General features: G+C 44.9%; 1 long non-coding RNA gene across 1 annotated transcript in view; it reads left to right on the top strand.

The window, feature by feature from the left end:
• The window catches only part of LOC132538730 (uncharacterized), a 30,685-nt gene extending 20,152 nt beyond the window's left edge, over window positions 1-10,533 (top strand). The window contains exon 2 of the long non-coding RNA XR_009550084.1: window positions 9,785-10,533. This is a non-coding gene — a long non-coding RNA (uncharacterized LOC132538730). The remainder of the gene's footprint in view (window positions 1-9,784) is intronic.
• Window positions 10,534-12,716: the final 2,183 nt, after the last annotated feature.

Below are 12,716 nucleotides of genomic sequence, written 5' to 3'. Positions count from 1 at the left end.
ACCCCTCACAGAATGGGAGAAGATCTTTACATGCCATACAACAGACAAGAGGCTAATAACCAAAATACATAAAGAGCTTGCCAAACTCAAGAACAAGAAAACAAATGACCCCATCCAAAAATTGAGGGAGGACATGGACAGAATATTCACCACAGAAGAGATCCAAAAGGCTGAGAAACACATGACAAAATGCTCCAAGTCTTTGATTGTCAGAGAAATGCAGATAAAGACAACAATGAGATACCACTTCACTCCTGTGAGAATGTCATACATCAGAAAAGGTAACAGCAGCAAATGCAGGAGAGGTTGTGGGGTCAAAGGAGCCCTCCTGCATTGCTGGTGGGAATGTCAATTGGTCCAACCTCTGTGGAGAACAGTCTGGAGAACTCTCAGAAGACTAGAAATGGACCTACCCTATGATCCTGCAATTCCTCTGCTGGGGATATATCCTAAGGAACTCAACACACTTATCCAAAAAGATCTGTGTATACCTATGTTCTTAGCAGCACAATTTGTAATAGCCAAAACCTGGAAGCAACCCAGGTGGCCAACAACAGATGAGTGGCTGAGCAAGTTGTGGTATATATACACAATGAAATACTACTCAGCTATTAAAAACGGTGACGTCACCATTTCCCGCCCATCTTGGATGGAGCTTGAAAAATTCATGTTAAGTGAAATAAGTCAGAAACAGAAGGATGAATATGGGATGATCTCACTCTCTGGCAGAAGTTAAAAAACAAGATCAGAAGAGAAAACACAAGTAGAACCTGAACTGGAATTGGCATGTTGCACCAAAGTAAAAGACTCTGGGATGGGGGGGGGGAGAATACAGGTCCAAAAAGGATGACAGAGGACCTAGTGGGAATTGTATTGTTATATGGAAAACTGGGAAATGTCATGCATGCACAAACTATTATATTTACTGTCAAATGTAAAACATTAATTTACCAATAAAGAAATGAAATAAAAAATGTGCTTCATGCTAACATTCAGTCCCAAACAGGAGTCTAGACCAGAGGGAAAGGCAGCTCCAGATCTCTATTGTCTGTGCTTAATGGATGGTCTTTGCAACAAGCGACTACCAATGGAGATAGACATAGTTCGTTTTCATATTTTTGGTGGGTGGCAAAAGAAAGCTTCAGCTTTGGATTTTCTGTCTTTTAAAGAGATAGCACAGTTGGTTCTTAAGAAACAAGTGACCTCAAAATTCATTATAGTCAGTGAGACTAATTAGTGTTCACTTCACCATCCAAAGCATCAGCCTAAAAAACTCCAGAAGAAAAGCAGAAATGATCTGAAGGTGAAAAAGATGACCCAGCTCTGAAAAGCCCTTATGAATTAGATTATAGAAGAAACAAGACAAATCATCCTTCCAAAAATGTTCTTTCAACATACAGACTTGCCATTCTCAGAGAAATTTTGGTCTAAATACTGTCTTGTTCCTTAGTCAAGAAGCTGATTAAAGGATTTAGCAGCTAGTGGAAATAAGTGAAAAATGCTGTGTGGGCTCCTGGGTTGTAATGGGTTGAAAAGAAAATGGGGGGGGGGTGTCTACATAAACTCTGAGTGTCAATGCTTTGGGAGCACTGAGGTGGCTGGGGTGGGGGAGAGGAACAGAGTCAGGCAGGAAGGGACATTCTCCCAGGAGAGGATGGGACTCCTCCATGTAAGCTGGCTCCTGGATTGCCCAGATATCTTGGTAGAGCACTGGACTCCCTGAGGTGTCTGGGAAGGGGATGGCAGGTGGCAAGCCATAACAATTAAATAATGAGGAGAAAAAGTGACCCAGCAAACTGCAACGATGCAGCCTTGAGTGGCAGATTCTGAACCAAACAGACTTACATAATTATGTGATAATTCCCATCATCCCAGGGACTGAATGTTTGTGCTGACCTCCCCACACCCCACCTCCCACCTTGTGCACAATTTATATCTTGAAGCCCTAGTCCCTGGTGCAGATGTGAAGAGTTAGGAGGTCAGGCTTTTGAAAGTAGTGAGGTTATAATGCTGGAGTCCTTGTAGCTGGATTAGTGCCTGATACTAAGTAAGAGATGTAGGAATTTAGCTTGTTCTCTCTCTCTCTCTCTCTCTCTCTCTCTCTCCCTTTGTGACATATGAGAACTCAAAGAGAGGATAAAAGTCAGTCAGCCTGCAACCTGGAAAGGGGTTTTCATCAATAACCCAGTTATGTCAGCACCCAGTCTCAGGCTTCTGACCTCATAACTGAGAAAATTCATCTGTGTTGGTTAAAGTCCCACACTCAGCTCAAGCTGATGGGAGCATCTCTAGTCGAAACTTCCTTCTTAGATGTTCCCCTTATTCCCATTTGGATGATCATGGCCAATTGTGCTGTGCTGTAAACCCCATGGGCTGGCTGACATTCTGACTCCTCCTGCTCTCCCCACCTCCAACTCCCTCTGCCATGGATTTTGTGGCCTAAGGCAGCAATCCACAGGGTGGAGGACCAGGAAGCTCTGACTCCCGTGGAAAGTCAATGTCCTGCCCTCTCTCTGGCCTGCTTCTGCTCTTCCCTGTTTCTAAAGTGTAAATTTCTATGTATAGTGAGTCTGCCCTCCCCTATGAGGGGCAAGAAGGAAGACAAAGAGGCAGACGAAGAAAAGGAAGAAAAGCCTGTGTCTGAATTGATGTAATTCACATTGTTTTATGAAAAGAACAATGCCCCAATGTGTTCAAACCAAAGCTGGAGTTTCTGTTATTTGCAGCTGGGGGAATTCCCAACCATTACAGTGCTACCTTCTAGGGCACTGAGGAGCAGTCCATGATTGACCAGGTTTCTCTGGATCTTTCAAGGGTGAATGCTTAAAGGAAGCAGTCTTTGATCCTTGCAGCCTGTAGCATCTTGAGAAGAACAGAATGAGGAGGGGAGAGACCATGAGCTTATTAGAAAATAAACGAACATGAAGTCACCTTCTTTAGCTAATCTTTTATGAAGCTTGAAGAAGTCATGTTAAGTGAGATAAGCCAGAAAGAGAAGGATGAATTTGGGATAATCTCACTTATGGGCAGAAGTTGAGAAATAAGAACAGAAAAGGGGAAAACACAAAGCAGAACTAGGTTTGGTGTATTGCACCAAAGCACAGGACTCTGGGAGGCTGGGTGGGGCTCTCAGGTCTTGGTGTATAATGGTGGAAGAGGACTTAGGCTGGGAGTGAGAGTGTTTTGCAGAAAATTGAGAAATTTTACCCATGTACCAACAACTGTACTTACTATAAATCATTAATAATCCCCCCATAGAAAGAAAAAAGAGTGAGAAAAAAAAAAAAAGCAATACTCTGTGGACCTCTAAACGTGCCTTCTACATTTTACTATAAGATTCCTGAAACTGGATATGGAATCTGAGTCTCAATGATATCCATGACAATTACTCAATATAAAGACCACATGACCAGAGTTATCTTTTAAAAACCAGACTTGTTTTCCCTTTGATCTTCTGGAGACTAATGGAGATCCCACCACACACACATAATATTCTGGGGAGACTTGTACCTGAAGGAACCTTTTGTACCATCACACCACCAGTGACAGACAGACAGACAGACACACACACACACACACACACACACACACACACACACACACTTGCCTGAACAGACATAGAATGCCAGTAGCCTGCTTTGGTCTGCCTGGATACAAAGGCAAGAGAGGATGGTGTGGACAAAGCTGGATAAATTAGTCCAGCACACCAAACCTTGCTTGCTATCTGGGAAGGAGAGAATGGGCAGGGGTCTGAATGAGTGAGCTTCCTGTCTCTGAGATCACATTCATCACTCTTCTGTGGCCATGCTCATGCCTCCACTATTGGGAAATTCAGACCCAGTGAAAATCCTAGAAAGTTCACCCCCCATCACATTACAGGGGGAAACAATGATCTACAAGGCCATTACTATATGTGAGTACAATTTTTATCTCCCTGTGTCAATGCAGAAAAGTCCAATTTAAATAAATAAATATATATGAGAGGGGGGGAAGGAGAAAGAGAGTGGTGGGGAGGGAAAGGGAGAGGGAGAGAGAGAATGAAACACTGTCAGTTCGGGCATATGAAAGGTAGACAGGATTGAACCTGGGGCCTCTGGGACCTCTGGGGTTTCAGGCATGCATGTCTGATGTACTGCCACTGCTCTATTTCCCTAGCCCTAGAATTCCAAATTTAAATTTATTCTTTGAGAGCTGTTTTTGTAATAGATTATTTTTAAGCTGTTTCAGACTGGGGCAGGGGGATGCTAGTATTTAGTCTGTAATGCTATTTACAGAATCTCAGGCTGAGTGATTTTGTTACACTCTATTTCACTTTATACTTTAAAAAGAATGTTATTCCCCCCCCCCACTTCTGGACCTTGTTAAATGACAGCACATTTTCAATCTATGCATTGATGACTAGGATGAATACATTCTCCTTTACATCAATGTAGTTCATTCTCCAGCCCTGATTTTTAACCCAGCACCATTTCAGAATCAATTTCTATGGAGAGAGAATACCTGGACATTTAAATCCATCAAAAAGAAGTAAATGAGCATTTCAGATACATCTATCAAGAAGAAATGCCCCTCCTTCTCCCCATCATTGTGGGGCTTTGTCAGTCGCCTGTCAGATGAATGTCCGTGTAAGTGTTTATTAATCACTCTTGCACTCACTGATGGGCTTGAACACTTTGCTCTTCTCTGTCTCTGACATGTACAAAGTATGCGGTAGGTTTCTTCCTTCCATCTCTTGAACACACTTACTTTGTTAAAGTTAATTTCCACTCATTTTGGGCTTTGATGGGAAGATTCCTTTATCAATTCAATTCATGTGTGTTGTCTGCAATCAAAGCAATATTGTCTGTTAATGTGAGTGCCGTTCCATGCTTCCTCTCCATTTTAAGCTGATGCCTTTTTTCTGCTGGTCCTGCACTGGAGAATTTGGGAAGGAGGCTGTCCCCCTGGCCCGCAGAAATAGGCTGCCATTGTTGGCTGATCCGGTGGCCATTTTCCCCTTGTAGAATTCCCTGGTGAGAGAAGTAATGAGTTACTTGTTTTGTTTTTTCCTTTCCCCCAGGAATTAACTGAAAAATAAGTCAGTGGGAGAAATACAACAATGGAAGACATGTTATGCCAATTTTATATTCCTATCACTCTCCACAGGGCTGTGTTTTATTCAGAAGTCCAACGCCCTTTATACCAGGTCCTTACAAACAAGTTTCCCATTACTACTCCTCCTACACTACCCTTCCATCCCCATGTACAGACTCAACATATACTTGAGTGTGTCTTCTCATACGGTCCTTCCATCTCCCCTGTTTCATCCATTCATTTGTATCCCACTCACCTAAGCATGACCTATCAACCAGTCAAGCCTCCAAGAGAGGGAACTGGACATGAGACTCCTGGGTTCCACAGACAATGAATTTTACTACTTACTAAATAGCAACAGAGTATTAGTATTTTCTTGTACTGGTTCCTAAAGTCCCAGTTCCCATAGGACTACCTGAAGAGGACCAGGTGACACCAGCACAGACATGGCTTATCTGAAAAGAATTGGGACTCTGAGTTTGGAGAGTCCAAGTCTTCAGTGATGGGAAGTAGACACACCTGCTTTGGGCTCTGGAAGGAGGTGCTAGCTCCTCAGGCCAGCTCACATGACAACAGTTGAGAAACTCTCTTGTGTCAGAGAGAAAATAGAGTGATTCTGGGGTATGTATGTCATGAGCATGCATGCTTTGCCTTTTAATACTTGTAGTAGTGCCTCTTCTGTGGCTAATATGTGTTATTTGGGTAGAAAAGTAAGGAGGAAGAAAATGAATTTCCTCCTAACTAGTTCACCTTTTCCTACCTCACCCTCCTACTCTTCCCTTTATGATTGTTTATGACTGTAAGGCATGGCCCTAGAACCCACTGGTGTACCTGTAGCTTCTCTGTGATGACCGGAATAGAAATATATAATTCCCCACTAGAGGTGAAGTCACAGCTAAAGCTATACTAGAGCAGCTTCCATTAAGAATCAAAGTGTTTTGATAGAAGTCTTCTCTAAGAACCCTTCTCTTCCTCCAAGCCCCTCCTTTCTTCCAAAATGTAATACGGACATAGCTAACATTGTTCACTTGCTCACTGGAGTTCTGGAAAATACTGCTAGCCCAAGTTCATTTCTGAACAAAGCAAGAGCCTGCTGTTGGTGGTGGGGAGGTGGGTGGATGATAGTCACAGAATTCTCAAGATTTTTTAAAGTAGTCTGTTCTGCTCTGTATGATGAGTCTTCTGCTCTTGCCCTTCCAGTAATGTACCTCTGCTTTCCTGAGAATTTTTTGAGTCTGAGTCTTTCAGAAAATTGATTAGGAGAGGGAATATGTCCTGGATTGGCTCTGGTACCAATGGGAAGAGAGAAATGGGTATAGAGAGATGTAAGCAGTTGCAGGAGGGAATTTGGTAGAGGGACAGGTATACCTTATAGCTGTGTGTGTGGAGTAGGCCAAAGGGATGAGGACAAGGGTATGAAAGAGAGAACCAGACAACTGGAGGATCAAGTCATCTTATTGGAAGGAATGGATGAGTGAGTGGTGATAGTAAATACAAAAGGAACTGCCTTGGGTTTATTGTTCATGCTGTCATCTGGCTAATCTCAGAGCTGCAGGTTCCTGTTGAATGACAGACAAGGAGCATTTATTCTGGAAAGTCTCAAAGCCAAGTTTCTTGATGAAAAATCTTGCCTTCGCCCACAAACAATCAATTCTAGTTTTATGACCCAAGTGAAAACAGCAATTAGTTCTAAAGTCTGGTTTTAAAGATCATGTATTTGTTCTTTTTTTTAAAAAAATCTTTTTTAAAAAATATTTTATTTTATTATTGGATAGAAACAGAGAGGAATTGAGAGGGAAGGGGGAGATGGAGATAGAGATAGATAGAGAGAGAGAGAGAGAGAGAGAGAGAGAGACCTGCAGCCCTGCTTCATCACTCATGAAGCTTTTCCCCTGCAGAGGGCGACCAGTGTCTTGAACCTGGATACTTGCACATTGTCATATGCGCACTTAACCAGGTACACCACAGCCCCTCAGGTATTTGCTCTTCAAAGGAAAACTTACCATGTGTTCTTCTTTAGATCTCCATATACTTCCTACTGAGATCATTAGTCAGAAGTTCCACACCCATCTTCATGGTTCCATATTAGTTGTGACTAGACATAGCTGCATGTAATAGAGTTCAAATAATAATAAAATAATGAATATTTAGCTTCTATTCAAATACATAGGTCAGCAGGTTTTATATCTTCAGGGACCCTGATACTTTCATCTTTCTGCTCTTCTATTCCCAGCATGAAGCTTCTATTTTAAAGATTACTCAGTAGTTTAGGATGGATGTTGAGAATGGTCTCTGCTTTGCAAGAAGCCCTCTTCTCTTTAAATGCCACTGTTCCCAGGGATACATGTTTAATCCTGTTTGTTTATTATTTTATTATTATTATTTTTTCTATTTCTCTGCTCTACCCTCTCCCACCATTCATCCATTTGAAGACTAAAGTTACTATTTTTGCATATGTATGTTCCCAATATCCCTCTCCATAGCTAAGCTCTCCAACTTTATTTATTTTTACCAGAGCACTGCTAAGTTCTGGCTTATGGAGGTGCTGGGGACTAAACCTGGGAACTCAGAGCCTCAGGCATGAAAGTTGTTTGCATAACCATTATGCTGTCTACCCAGCCCTCCATCTAACTTTATTATTTTATTTTTATTTTTATTTTTTTATTTCTTTATTGGGGAATTAATGTTTTACATTCAACAATAAATACAATAGTTTGTACATGCATAACATTCCCCAGTTTCCCTCCATCTAACTTTAGAATCACACTTTATCATAGGATATCAGCAGAATGTCCTAAACTTAACAATTAAAATGCAATATATCTAACTAGGACACAATGTCACATTTCCATAAGCAAAATTTAGTTCCTTTTGGTATTTTCTATCACCACTCACTCATCCATTCCTTCCAACAAGATGACTTGATCCTCAAGTTGTCTGGTGCTCTCTTTCATGCCCTTGTCCCCACCCCCTCAGCCTCCTACACACACACACACACACACACACACACACACACACACACACACACACACAAGTATAAGGTATACCTATCCCTCCACCAAATTCCCTCAAATACTTCCTATTTGTGAAACTCCTAACTCTACCCCAGCACAGATGGTCATTACCCATCCCTTGGACTAATAAAATCTTCTCCTTGCTTATCTTAACTTTGTTCCTCTGCAGCCAACTCTGTCGATTCCTGCTTTTATCCTTCTGTGTCCCTCTCAATAGGACCTTCTACTGCTGCCAGCTATGTTTCTCATGTTCAGTTCTGACTCTATAATTAACCTAAGGCTTCTGGTAAGCATGGCCTGGGAGGTGGCACAGTAGATGAAGCACTGGACTCTCAAGCGCGAAGCACTGAGTTCAGTCTCTGGTGTTCCATGTACCAGGGTGGCACTCTGCTCCTCTATTAATAAATAACCAAAAAAATCTCTTTTTTAAATTTCTGTTTAGAATAAAAATAGATTGTTAGCTCTTCCCATCATGTCTTGCCCTCCACTTCCCACTCACAACCATGCCTAGGTACCGCTCTCCTCCACAGTGGGCACTCTTCAGTCCTGGCTCCCAGAAGAGCTCCTTATTTCCTGGCAGATCTAATGATCTCCAGCCCTTCAACTCAACTGAACAACCTGCTCTCTCCCTGAACAGCCTGCTGTCTCCCGGGAGAATTGTCTGAGTCATGACTAGCTTGAGAGGGGGAACACCCTTTCTTTTACAATGAACACTCATACTCCATTACCTTAAGCTGGTAATCATAGATAATTCCAGGGCATCTACCACATCTTCTCTCTTTCAAACCAACTTTTCTCCTATAAGTCATGAAAAGACCTAAATGACAACTCTAGCCTTGAGCATTCAATGCCTGAAGAACTGCCTTCCACAGCACCTTCTTGTCTCTGTGAAGAAAAGCCTCCAAAGGAGTGCTGGGGCCTGGGAACCTGTCATTCATTCAGCAATGATGTCAGCTCCCTTGATGATTCAGACACTGGCATGAGGGGACTGGTTGGGAGAGTCAGATAAGTGCAGCTGGTGACATATTGAGGTGTATTAGGCAGGAAAATGAGGAAGTCCTCTTAGCCACTTCATCTCCTGAGTCAGGTCTCTCCTTTTACACCAAATGTATACTTAGCACCTACTACATGCCTGGAATTTTTCTGAGATGGGATACCGTTATGCACAAGATACATCAACAGGCTATTCTTTGATAAGGCATTATTTGGGGGGACTGACACAGAAAAACAAATGAAGGGGGCCAGCTGATAACCACCTGGTTGAGTGCATGCGGCAAGAATCTAGGTTCAAGTCACTTCCCCCTCCCATATCCCCACTTGCAGGGAGGAGCAAATTTCAGAAGTGAGGAAGCAGTGCTGCAAATCTGTCAGTCTGTCTATCTTCCCTTTCCCTCTTGATTTCTCTGTCTCTATCCAATAAATAAAATGGTTTAAAAAGAAGAAAAACAATTGAGAAAAAGAGAAAGGTAGACTATTTTTGAAGGGAAGAAGAGGGCTAGGGGGCTGGGGGAAGAAGAGTGATACCTCCAAAGAGTGTCTCATGTTTAATTTGGTCTCCCCAAGAAGTGATATTTGGAGGAAAATGAGAAGGAAGTTAAGGAACAAAACACACACACACACACACACACACACACACACATTGTATGCAGGTTTTTGTTTGTTTGCTTGCTGTAAATACCCAGGAACTTCATTTCCAGGAGAAAAATGGCGTGTTCTCTCTACCAACCTGGGAGAAGGAAGTGTGAAAGGAGAAAGCAGACTGGAGAGACAGGCATTACTCCATGATGAGCTGTCACTGATGGACACTTGAAAGCTGGCTTGGGAGACACAGCAGGGCCCACCAGGCGGAGAGGCTCCCCAGCGCCCCTCTCTGGGACTGTCACCGCTGCTTCCTACTCCCACCCCGCCCTAGGGGACGTCAGCTCGTCAGCTCGAGGCTTGTTCCCTCCAGACCTGTCTCGGGAAATAGGGGAGAGGCCTTGGGGTGTTGGGGGAGAACTCCAAGAGCAGCCCCCGAAAATCAAGATGCCCTGAGGGGTGATAGGAATGGAGCTAGGAGCTGGGGGAAGAAGCGCTGTCACGAAGATGCGCTCACACCCCTCACCTGCAACCCCTGAGACCCCTGAGACCCCAAGGCCCTTGCGCCTGCGTGCGCCCTGGCGCCTTCTCTTCCCGCACTGAACTTTGTTAGAAATCGCCGAACTTCCGGGGCGCGCCCCACTGCCTGGGACTGCACAGTAGGGAGCCCCTCTTGGGCCGCAGCCTGCCAGCCTTAACGCGGATTAAATGTGAGTGCTGGCCAGGCCTCCAGAAAACACTCTCGGGGGTGCTATTTTGCCCGGACTCTGGTCTCTTCTATGCCGAGTTGCACAACAAACCATTTAAACATTTTCAGCACAAACCCTCGGTCCTTTGTGAGTTGCACATTAAAAAGTGTTATTCGCTTTGAAGTTTTTGTCTAATGGCTCTAAACTGAAAGAAAATGTTTTCCTATTACTTAATTCAATCATAGCGAAGAGACTTGGTAAAAAGCCCACGGATTTCGCCCCAAAGTGTGACAGAGTTCTCTTTGTGTTTGCTTATCCTCCGCTGTCACACACTTTAATTCGCCTCTCTTTATCTGGCATTCAAAACTTTCTTCAATGACATTCAATAAGGTCCAGAGGCTGGAAGGAAAAAAAAAACTGGTTATTCTCCCCCCCCCAACCCCCCATATTCTTTCCCAGTAGCTTTGGCCTTGCTCGCCTTCAGGGGCTCTTAACCCCTTCTTGCCCAGGGGCGGGCTTTGGCTTCTAGGATGTTCTGCTCAAGCCCTGCCCGGCTCCCCACTCCCAGGCCAGAGTCTCTTCAGCCGGCCTCCTCCACCCAGCGGGGAATCCCTTTCCTACTCTGGGTTCAGTTGCACGGCCCTGACCGGCCCAGATTTCCCAGAGAGCACTAGGGAGGGACACTGGACTGCACTGTCAAGCTCTGGAGGGTTTCCAAGCAACACCCTGGAACCTGGCTCTTAGGGCTGCTAGCATGAGGATGGGGTGGGGAGAGAGGCTGGAAAGCCAACGGCCCCCAGCCCATATACACACTCTAGGCAGACAATCAAGGGAGAACCAAACTTTTAGTGTGCCCTCTGGATAGCTGCCCTCCACCCAGGTTATTGTTCCCACAGCTGCTCTCCCTTTCCCGGATCCCTTTCCCTCTATTTAGTAAAATCTTTGCTTTTTAATTCAGGTATAATCTGCCCCTGTTGCTATTGAGAAGATGTCATCTGTGAGGAGACCCTGGTAATGCTTGGGTAGAGGGCTCATTCCCCCACCTCCCCAACCCGCTCTCACACACACTCTCCAGAGCTTCCTCCTCCATTTCTCACAGATCCATTCACAGCAGTGATTCAGTTCCAATAAAATCGAAACTAAACGTCTGCCAAGGCAAAGTCCGGGCTGTAAATTCGATGTGTTTATGCTAATTTCCCATTGTATGGAAAAAAGCTCCAGAGTGCAGCAGCTTTGAGTCCCTGGGTGATTTAAGAAGCTGAAGCTGTGTACACAGTGCCAGGCTTTTGAAGTTGTTTAACCACTGTGTGACCAGAAAGCAAAGAGGGCTGAGGCTGGAGGAGAGCTTAGGGAAAGGGACGCTAGGTCCCTAGGTGGGTGACAGCACCAGAAGCTGGAGCCACCACTGCCCTTGCTCCATGCCTGTCGGGCGGCCTTCCGGGAGGAGAGAGTTGTCAAGCACACCTGCCAGGGAAGTGAGGCTGCTCCAGTGAGCCAGTGAGCGAAGGCGTCTATACCCACTGGTGTGGAGGAGTTCGACATCTTTGTGATTTAGTTCGTCATTTCCCATCCCCTGCCTGTCCACAGAGGCTCGGTCCTTTGAAGGAAAGGCTGGCCAGAATCTAACAAAGACCAGGTCTTCTAGGCAGCATCCAAGTTCTTATCACTGAGCAAACTTAATGAAAACAGAGATATAGCGGTGCTGCTCCTGCGGATAACGAATGTCTTCCTCCACTTCTCCCAGCGCTATCTCCCCCCACCCCACCCTGGCACGGGAAACCCAGTCTTTTGCTTCCTACACAGGAAGAAGGGAGAGTATTCCACAGGTGGAAATCCGAGACCGGCTGTGGGGCGCACAACGCTGATCTGAATGGTGGAGGCAGAATGATCTCGGGCGTACTGGACGAGAAGAGAGGGAAAGGAGCCAGGCACCTAGTGTCTAGGGAAGATAAGGGTGTTCACTCCTTGGGGATCTGTGGCCATACGCGGGCCGATCGCCTGTGCAAAGCCAAAGAGGAATAAGGAATAAAGAGAAAGAAAAGAATATTAAATCGCGGGGGAATGAGAAAATAAACCCGCAAAAGGGAGAGGAGGGGGCGAGGGCGCCTGTTACGGCGTGGGTGGGGTTGACAAGAATAGAGTACATTATGCAGTTCATTTAGTTAACAAGTGAAATAATGAGGAAGCGTGCAGAGTGAATGCCAAGAGAAAAGGCACAAAAACCCTATTGAGAGGCCCCGGCCGCTCCTGGCGTAGCCCATCACATGGCAATAGTCCTATTTAAGCGGCGCCGCCGGCGCCTTTCAGCACCACTAGCTCTGGCCAGCACCCCGCGCTCTCTGGGCGGCGCCCGAGGCCACCA

This window comes from Erinaceus europaeus, chromosome 5, assembly GCF_950295315.1.
Source record: "Erinaceus europaeus chromosome 5, mEriEur2.1, whole genome shotgun sequence".
NCBI lineage: Eukaryota > Metazoa > Chordata > Mammalia > Eulipotyphla > Erinaceidae > Erinaceus > Erinaceus europaeus.
Note: the sequence above shows the minus strand (reverse complement) of the source record. Positions and strands in the feature narration are given on the sequence as shown.